The sequence below is a fragment of the Sorex fumeus genome, unplaced genomic scaffold (genome assembly GCF_029834395.1).
Source record: "Sorex fumeus unplaced genomic scaffold, SorFum_2.1 ptg000055l, whole genome shotgun sequence".
In the NCBI taxonomy this organism is placed as follows: domain Eukaryota; kingdom Metazoa; phylum Chordata; class Mammalia; order Eulipotyphla; family Soricidae; genus Sorex; species Sorex fumeus.
In genome coordinates, this window is record NW_026606112.1 from 7,773,634 (window position 1) to 7,783,969 (window position 10,336).

The window sequence follows — 10,336 nt, forward strand, 5'->3', positions numbered from 1 at the left end:
TTAATATATTCAAATCAGTAATCAAAGGAGGACTTCAACTTGCAATGGATGATGGAAGAGACTCATCAATTTTTTTTTTTGTCTAAGTTCAGCTTTACCTGACTTTTTGGAAATCTACTTTGTATGTTGCATGGAATTCATTGTATTACTTTTTTACGGAATTTCTCTCTTTTGGTATCATTTTTCAACTAGTTGTTATGATTGCAGTCTTGTTGATTTCTTAGCTTTTTTTGTTTTGTTTTGTTTTTGTTATCTATTTCTCCAATGCAGTGAGTCATTTTAGAATCATAGTGCAATTCATTTGTTCAGCACATTTTTTGTGGGGGGGGGGGCTGGGGGCTTTCAGGTAACAACCAGAAAACCTGCTAAACAAATCTAAAAGATCTTTAACACTACTCAGCAGAATTTTTTACCACGTATACACTGTATATTTAACTTCTTTCAACTTTCCGTCCAAATGTTTCTTTTTGATAATCATTTTTAGCTTTTTTATACTGTTCAATGCTTGTAAGTTTAGTAGCAAGTGCTTGACTTTATCTTTGCTTACTGCTGAGTTACATTCCATTCCGTATATATACAATAGCTTTTTAATTCAGTCATTTCTTCTTGGTTACTTGAGTTGTTTCCAAATTTAGGCTGTTGTGAATAGTGCTCCAATGAACATAGGAGGAATTCAAGTGTATTTTTGGATTTGGACCCATTTGGACCCATATTCTGAGGGGTGGTGTTTCTGTGTTGTTTGAAAGTTGAATCACTTGTTGTTTTTACCGTTTTGACTTCCAAAAGGAAGGGTTAGTTGACATTCATATCAACAGCGAATGTTTCCATTTTGCCCACATCCTCACCAGGACCAGTTGTTGTTCTTCTTTTTGAGGAGTGCCAGTCTCTCTGGTGTGAGACAATATCTCATACTTTGATTCAAATTTTCTGGATGATTAGTGATATGGAAAATCTTATCATATACCTTTGGGCCATTTGTGTTCATTTCTTGAGGAAGTTCCTGTTTATCTATTTTCCTCATTTTTTTGATGTGGTTATATTTACTTTCATGTAAAATTCTACAAGTCCTTTATATGTTTTGTATGAGTGGTGGGCAAAAAGATTTTTCCAGTCTGTGTGATCTCTTTATACTCTGGTCATTGGTTATTTTGAGGAGCAGATCCATGTTGATTTAATGTTGTACCATTTGTTTATAGTTGCTTCCATTTGCTTGGTCAGTAACATTTCATTCTTAGAGATGCCTCTAGTTTCACTGTCATAGAGAGTTTTGATAATAATTTCCTCTATGGATCTATGAGGTTCTAGTCTGATAGTGAGGTCTTTAATCAATTTTAGTTTGATTTTTGTACAGAGCTTTAAAAAGATGTCTGATGGATGTTCTCCTTGATACACTTCAAATTTTACACCCTTATCAATAATTGACTTACTATAAACCTATAGGTCTGTCTCTGGATTTTCAATTTTTTTCTTTGATATGAAGGTCTGTCCTTGATCCATTACCATGGTGTTTTAATTACTACTGTTTTTAGTACAGTTTGAAGTTGGGGAAGTGATGCATACCATCTTCTTTATTTCGGGAGGATTGCTTTGGCTACCCAAAATGATAACACAGTGATAGGGCGTTTGCCTTGAGTGCAGCTGGCCCCACTGAGCTGGGTTTGATTCCTCCACTTCTCTCGGGGAGACTGGTAAGCTTCCGAGAGTATCTCTCCTGCATGGCAAAGCCTGACAAGCTACCCATGACATATTTGATATGCCAAACACAGTAACAAGAAGTCTCACAATGGAGACATACTGGCCTGCTTGAGCAAATCAATGAACAATGGAAGGACAGTGCTACAGTGCAATGCTTTAGCTATGAAATGGGAAAGGGGGAGGGTTACTCTTCCATATGGAATTCAGGAGTTTTTGACCTATTTCTTTGAAAAATATCATGGATATCTTTATAGGAATTGCTTTAGATCTGCATAATGCTTTGGGGTATATTGTCAATTTGACAATACTAACTGTTCAAATCCAAGGGTAGGGTATGTTTACATTTACTCATCTCTTCTCTATTTCATTAAGAAGTGTTTTGTAGTTTCCATTCATAGGTATTTCAGCTCTTAGTTTAGATGATTCAAAGAGACTTGATATTCTGAGGCAGAATTATGAACTAGATTTATTTTTAAAAATAGCTATCTTCTATTTCATAATTCATGTATAGAAAAGCATGGCCTTTTGTGTTAATTTTGTATACTGACATATTATTATATAATTCAGTTGTTTCTAGGACTTGTTTGCTAAATTCCTTAGGGTTTTCTAAATATAGTATCATGTTATCCACATATAGTGAAAGCTTGATTTCTTCCTTTCTTTCCTAAATACCCTTGATATCTTTTCCTTGCCTAATTGCTATGGCAGGTACTTATATTAAATACTATATTGAACAGAAGTTGTGAGAGTGGGCAAATTTCTCTTGTACCTGATGATAGAAGGAAGATTTCTAGCTTTTACTTATTGAGTATAATGTTTGCTGTGGGCTTGTGGTAAACTTCTTTAATTGATGTTAATGAAATCTCGAATTCCCAGTTCATTAAGAGGGTTTTTTAAAAAATAATTACTGGGTGATGGATCTCATGGAATGCTTTCTATAGATCTAGTGAAATGGTAATATGGTTTTAATTTTTTCCTATATTGATATGGTGTAATAGGCTGGTTGACTTGAATATGTTAAACTATCTTACATCCCAAGAATGAATCCCAAATGGACATTGAATATTAACTTTTAGATGAAATGTTAAATTTGGAAAATATTTTTTAATATTTTGTTAAGGATCTTTGCATCTATGTTCATCAGGAATATAAGTCTGTAATTCTCCCTTTTTGTGCTGTCTGTCTTCTTTGGTATGAGAGTGATGTTTATTTCATAAAATCTGTTTGGGGGTAATTCTGCTTCTTTGATTTCCTGAAGGAGTCTAAAATTGTTGGCAGTGATTCTTTTTTTAAAGGTATGAAAAAAACTCACTAGTGAATCAAACTTAGTCTGGGCTTTTGTTTTTGGGTGGACTTTTGATTACCATTCTGATGTCTTCAAAAGTGATAGGTCTGTTCATGTGATTTGTAACATCTTGGTTCAGCTTTAGAAGGTTATAGTAGTCCAAGGATTTATCAATTTATTCTATGGTCTCTCATTTGGTGACATAGAGATTTTTCAAGTAAACTCTCTTGGTCCTTTGGATTTCTGAGGTATCAATTATGATATATTCTTTTTCAGTTCTAAATCAGTTAATTAGTATGTCTAGATCTGTCTTAATACAATCAAATGGCTGACTCAGAAAACCAAGGCAGATTATGGGACCAAAATGGGTATTTAAAAGCACATTTCAGGGGTTTAACTAGCCTGTTTGTGTCAAAGGAATATCCTTTAAAGATAATAATATTGAAATTAAGCAATGTAGCCCTGTAGCACTGTCCTCCCATTTTTCTTCGATTTGCTCAAGAGGGCACAGTAATGTCATCATTGTGAGACTTGTTACTGTTTTTGGCATATCGAATATGTCACGGGTAGCTTGCCAGGCTTTGCCGTGCGGGCAGGCTACTGTTGATAGCTTTGCGGGCTCCATTGAAATTAAGACCTTTATTTTATAAAATAGGAAACTGGAGCCTGAGAAGGCACGTTTCATGTGACTGGTTCACGTTTGATCCCAGGAACCTTAAGTGATCCCAGGAACCAAAGGTGATTCTGAGCACAGAGATAGAAATAATCCCTGAGTACAACAGTTGGGACTAAATTTCCCCTTTCCCAAAATAGGAAATCAGGTGTTGGCTTTTCACAAAGAAAATATAATACATAGACAAATCTTTGTATAATCCAGGGATTACATAGTCAACAATGTCTAGGACTGAGAGAACTAAAGAACATTTGATACAGCATGAAGTTTGAGAGGAGATAGAGCAAGTGCTGACTGATCATATTGCAGCTGGCAGGTGTAATTGCTGGTGAATTCTGCACGTGCTTTAGAAATGATTTTTTACTGCAAATGAAAGTATTAATAAACTATTATAAATAAATTTTGAAAGACAGATGTAATTTTTAAAAGTACCTAAATCCTCACTTCTTCAATGTTCTGCAATTTTAAATAAGCTTTTTTGTCTAGATTGTCTAGCATATCCTCATTTATAAAATGCTGATCTAGGATAGAGACTTCTAATCTTTAAATAATGAATTTTAGTGACCCGTGAATCTAATTTGAAAGGTGCTATAATATTGCAACACAGTGGGTATTATGATCCAGTTTAAAATATTCAGTATCATTATACCTTTAAAATATTCTTAGGAATTAGGGTGATTATACATGAGCATTTGCTGAGTGAGTCTTAGAATTTAATGATTGCTTGGATGACTAACTCCAGCTTGAATTATTTCAGAAAAGATAAAACAGAAGTAAGTAGCAAAAGGTTTAAAATTTCTAACGCTGTAGGTCACTGTCATTTTTAGTTTATATTCTTTGCATAATGGGCACTGGGCTTTAATGTTCCAAGCTGATGTGGAATATATCCAGAGCTTTCCATCTTTTAAAACATAAAGCATAACTCTCTAGGATTCAAGAGTTTTCATTTGTCACCTTTATATTCCTAATCAAAAAGGAATTGTAGGGAAGGATAGCACTTCATCAAGGAAATGCTGAATTACATTTTCCTTAAGGACAAATATGTTATCAATTGAGTAAGACAAAGAACTAGATTTTGCTTTTTAATATACATATGCATGCAATTTGTACTGCATTAGGAGTATCTTTCATATCAATTGAGATCCTTATTGCTAACATGGTTACACAATTTTATTTCATGAATATGATGATAAATACACAGCCAACAACATCACCAGTCTTGTTTCCTCATTATTCTATTTTTTCAGTGTACAAAGACAAAGTTTTACATTGCATTCTACATTAAATTGAATTATGATACATTTCTCTGCATTAGCATATAGTTTTAATTTTAGGGCTTAGTATGAATATGTAAGTGCCTCAGAGCCTCTTTTGAACCAGTACCTCTGTCTACCATTGTTACTATCTTGTGTAACAAATAAATTCTTTCTATAAAATAGCATTTGTGTAAACCGAGAAATAATTATTTTTGACTAATTTCAAAAGAAAAAATATCATTGACAATAACTCATGTATTTAAATAACGCTGTATTACTGTATCACTGTCATCCCATTGTTCATCGATCTACTTGAGCCGGCATTAGTAACGCCTCCATTTGACCCAGTGCTGAGATTTTAGCATCCTCTCCTTACTCATCTTTCCCAACACTGCCGTATTGGAGGCTCTTTCAGGGTCAGGGTAATGAGACTAGTTATTGTTACTGTTTTTGGCATATCAAATATGCCATGGGTAGCTTGCCAGGCTCTGCATTTAAGTAAATATGATTATTTTTAAAATCATTTTTGGTAAGAACTTGATGGTCTTTAAAAGAATATTAATACAAATATCAATTGACAGCTGAAATTCAGAGCCAAATAACTGTTGCTGTCTTAGCTTTAGAATACTCTCTCTGATTTGATTATATCATACAATGCATACTAGAACTATACTTGTTAAAAAGAGTCATTCCTAAAGCTTATAACTACTTCAAACACAATAGATTATATCCTTGATGCATAAGCTCAATTCTGGGTACCAATAAACATAGCACCTCCTTCAGCTTACACTGAGCACAATTCTTTGACCAGTTAATTCTTCCATATTTTTCTCCTTGTTACGGTTAATACAATTAATGTGATTTTATATTTTTTAGCCATGTCTAAAAAATATCTTGGTGAAAGGATATATTTATCCTAATTTTCCTCATTAATAAAATAGACAAGAATAAGATTTTTTTAAGTATGGAAAATGGGCCACTTTTTATATGATTTTATTGCTATTATATGGAGACATTGCATATAAGCAAATTTGTTTTTCTGCCACAGTTAATTCTATGCAATTAATCAATTATCCTCATAATTCCCCAATATTCCCTCTGCACTCCCACTGAGTGGATTTACCTTCAACTGTCATTCACTGCCACCACAATCGAGTGACCTCTTTTCAAGAATTTATTCACAATATTAATTAGAAAACAGAATAATTTTAGCTAAGTTTTACTTAATTCTTCTAATTAATACTATTTGATTTGTATTTATAAATCCTCTGAGGGCATATCACAAATAATTATATGCTGCTAATTTTGAGGTATTTACTGCTGATTTGGCATTATCTAATTTGTCTGCCTGATTAGTTCAGGGGTATATTGAGAAAATAGAGTTGCAGCTTTATACTGTGTCCCTTTACTGAAATTAGTTGCTATTAGTTCATTTGGGCAATTAGTATTTGATTAAATTTCAGGAAAAGCAAAAGGAGTCCAACACATAATTTGAGAAGTTAGACTGTAGTTATTTACTAGCAGTTTCTCCAAGAGTAATGAAAATTCCAATTGTACATATACAAAAATATTAGCAGTATGATACTGTATAAAAATTAGATGTGTTTTTTAAATATGAGAAACAATAGTTTTTTTTTCCATTTCTGTTCTATGGGACTTTTAGGAACTTAAGTGATATTTATCAAAATAGTTTAGAAATAAATTTTTTAATTGTATAATGAATTGCTAGAGTTTGCTGCATTTCCTACACTGAATTAGTGATGTGGTATAAGAAAATGGTAGAAGGTATTAAAGAGACAGTATTAGCTTTCAAATTATTAAGCAGTTAATGAGATAAAGTAACAATCAAAACTATTGTAAGAGGCCTAAACATTAAATTCATAGAAATTAAAAGGAAAAATTTAACATAGCATGAAGTTAGGTATGGAAAATAATTTTTTTTCAATGTAAGTAGCACTGTAGCACTGTCCTCCTCTTGTTCATCAATTTGCTTGAGCGGAAACCAGTAACGTCTCTATTGTGAAACTTGTTTTTACTGTTTGTGGCATATCTAATACACCACGGGGAGCTTGCCAGGCTCTGCCATGTGGGCGGAATATTCTCAGTAGCTTGCTGGACTCTCCGAGAGGGACAGAGGAATCAAACTCGGGTTGGCCATGTCAGCCCCATGCAAGGCAAATGCCCTACATGCTGTACTATTGCCCCAGCTCAAAAGAGAAGCAAATTTTTAAAATTTTCTAGATATAGGCCAAGATGGGGAGAAAGTAAGATGATACAAATACACTTATATAAGTAGACATAAACTCTTTTATTATATGTTAATATAATATCTATAACAAACTGGGAGGCAAATGCAATACCCACTGTGCTAATGTCCAGCCCAATGCAAGTAGAAGGTTTAATTAAAGATACTCATACTTCACACCCTAGCGAGGTCAGGAGTTGCCCCCCATGAGCGGTTCTGTGGCACGGCCATGGCTCCAGAAGCACAGGAACTTAATGCAAAGCCCAGCAGCTTGCGGCAGAAAAGTGAATGGACTATGTGTTAATCCACGCCACCATGCCTGCCCGGAGAGGAAAGGGTGTTTGCTCCCTTCAGCCTTTTTCCCTCTGGAAAGAAAGATGGCAGCCACTTCAGAACTTTATGGAAAGCCAGGTATGAGCCGGTCGTGATGGGGCAACTAAAACCTCATGGGAAGGGGGGCGTTCCTGGACTGTCCTTCACGCCCTACCAAGGTCAGTAGTTGCCCCCCACAAGCGGCTCTCCAGCACGGCCATGGATCCAGAGCACAGAAACCAATCTCATAATTATCTGATTCTCAGGAGAAATACTTCCAGGCTTAATAAGTAAAATATCAGAAATCCAAATTCGTGTGGCCGCTATTGCGGCTGTGCGACATTATTTGATTCTTGCAACCACATGTAGAAAACAAATTATTTCACAATGCCTTTTCAGCATGTCTGATTTGGGGGTGTAAACTCTAAATAATAATGGTGCATCCTTTGTAGAAACAGTGAATATAATCAAAGTAGATAGAGTGTTAACTAGAATTCATCTACCTCACAGGCATTGGGATGGTTGGGAGGGGGGTTTATTGGGGTGCTTGGTGGTGAAAAATAAGTATTGGTGAAGGGAAATGTGTTTGATAATTGCCATGACCGAGACTTAAAACTGAAAGCTTTGTAACCTTTCCCACAGTGATTCAATAAAAATAAATAAATAAATAAATAAATAAAAGACTGTTATAAAGCTGGAGCCGCTCTCTGGCATGGCCATGGCGCCAGAAGCACAAGGATTTAATGCAGAGCCCAGCAGCTTGCCGCAGAAAAGTGAATGGAATATGCATTAATCCATGCCACCATGCCCACCTGAAAGTGAAAGGATGTTGCTCCCTTCTGCCTTTCTCCTTCTGGACAGCAAGATGGCAGCTGCCTTGGAGCTTTTTGGAAAGCCAGATATGAGCAGGTTGTGACAGGGAAACTGAAACGTCTGGGAAAGGGGATGTTGCCTGCTCATCCTTTATGCCCTACCGAGGTCACGAGTTGCCCCCCAAGAGCGACTCTCAGGCATGGCCATAGCTCCAGAGCCACAGAAACCAATCTTATAATTATCTGACTCTCAGCAGAAATACTTTCAGGCTTAATAAGTAAAATATTAGAAATCCAAAATCACATGGCATCATTTGGTTCTTGTAACCAGCTGTAGAAAACAAGTTATTTCACAATGCCTTTTCAGCAGGTCTGATTTGGGGGTGTAACCTCTAAATAATAACGGTGCATCTTTTGTCGAAACAATAAATCTAATCAAAGTAGATAAAGTGTTAACTAGAATTCATCTGCCTCACAGGCATTGGGAGGGTTGGGAGGGGGGGGTATATTGGGGGTTTTGGTGGTAAAAAATAAGTACTGGTGAAGGGCAATGTGTTTGATGATTGCATGACCAAGACTTAAACCTGAAATCTTTGTAACTTTTCCCACAGCGATTCAATAAATAAATAAATTTAAAAAAGTATACTAATGAAGCTATATAGTAAAATAAAATTGAACAATAGTATGTGGTGCAATTAGCATTGTTATCAGTAACTCTATTTTTTCTCATAAATGTAGCATCGGACATTTGCTATTCAGATATTGACATTATCACACATACTCTATCCAAATGCAAAAAGTCTGAGAGTGAAATTATTAATTTACAAGCAAGCACATAAGTAATAACAATTTGAATGAAAGCCTAAGAAAGTTTGAAAATAAACCATTAAGAAAGTTGATAGTAACTGGTTGATATACAGACGTTTTATAAATATATATATATATATATATTGACAGAGAGATGCTTGTATGTATTATGTCTTAAGATTTTAATATATAAAATATACACACAACACATATTTAAGAGCAAATATAAGCAATTTATATACAAATCCTCATAATTCCACATTAGTATTCCCAAGGTAATAAAATATGAAGAGTGGGAATATAATAATATTTCACAATCAGATTGACTCTGAATTTTATCTTAAAGGATTATTTTATTAGTACTCTGAACTTGTTTCTTGAAGAAAAAAATCCAGTAGGCATTACTTGAAGGAAACGGTTCTCTTTATTCACACCAGATGGCACTGAGGAACTTTTCCATTCTTTTAAGAAGCCAAGTGGAAATAGGAGAGATGAAGGAAATGCAGTCCAAAACTATTGCTGAGTAATTTTGTTTCTCATTCTGCTTCCTAGGGTCAGCTGGCGTATTGTTTAGTATATAACACAGGAAAGTACTGATCTAATTGGCTTACCTTGCACAACACTATAAAGAACAGGTGAATATGTAAGAATCAGTTTTCCTAGGAATTTCAGAAAACATTTCAACACATTTTCTGTGATATAGCTTATTATCTAAAGAACTACATATCTACCTTGGGACTTTGTAAGGTTTATAAGAAAATGTATACACATTAGTAATTATATTGTTTTTGGTTGGGCTTTTGTAGTCATAGCTTGCAATATTCAGGGCATATTCTTCCTCTGTGCTCAAGGATCACTCATGATACTGGATATAGGAGGACCATAGATGATGCAAAGAATAGATCCTCATGCAAGTCTTATCTGTATACTATCTTCCAGGCACTCACTGTTTATTTCTTAATATCTATATTCCTCATATCATGTTTGCTTGACCATTTTTTTTGTTCTAATTGAACTATACTTGCTCATTTCCAGACTGCATCAATGATTTCACTTATTCTTTATTTATTACCTTTAAAGATCACCCAAATAAATTTAGCCATTACGACTCATATTATTATGATTTTAATTTAATTGCTCGTAAATACCTCGTAAATGGGCTGGAGTGATAGCACAGTGGTAGTGCGTTTGCCTTGCACGCAGCCAACATGGCTGACCCGAGTTTGATTCCTCTGCCCCTCTCGGAGAGCC

At 34.9% G+C, this 10,336-nt stretch overlaps 1 non-coding gene across 1 annotated transcript; it reads right to left on the reverse strand.

The window, feature by feature from the left end:
* Positions 1-334: 334 nt before the first annotated feature.
* LOC130034051 (U7 small nuclear RNA) lies at positions 335-395 on the reverse strand. The gene has a single exon (XR_008794049.1). It is a non-coding gene; the product is annotated as a U7 small nuclear RNA (small nuclear RNA).
* Between the last annotated feature and the right edge of the window lie 9,941 nt (positions 396-10,336).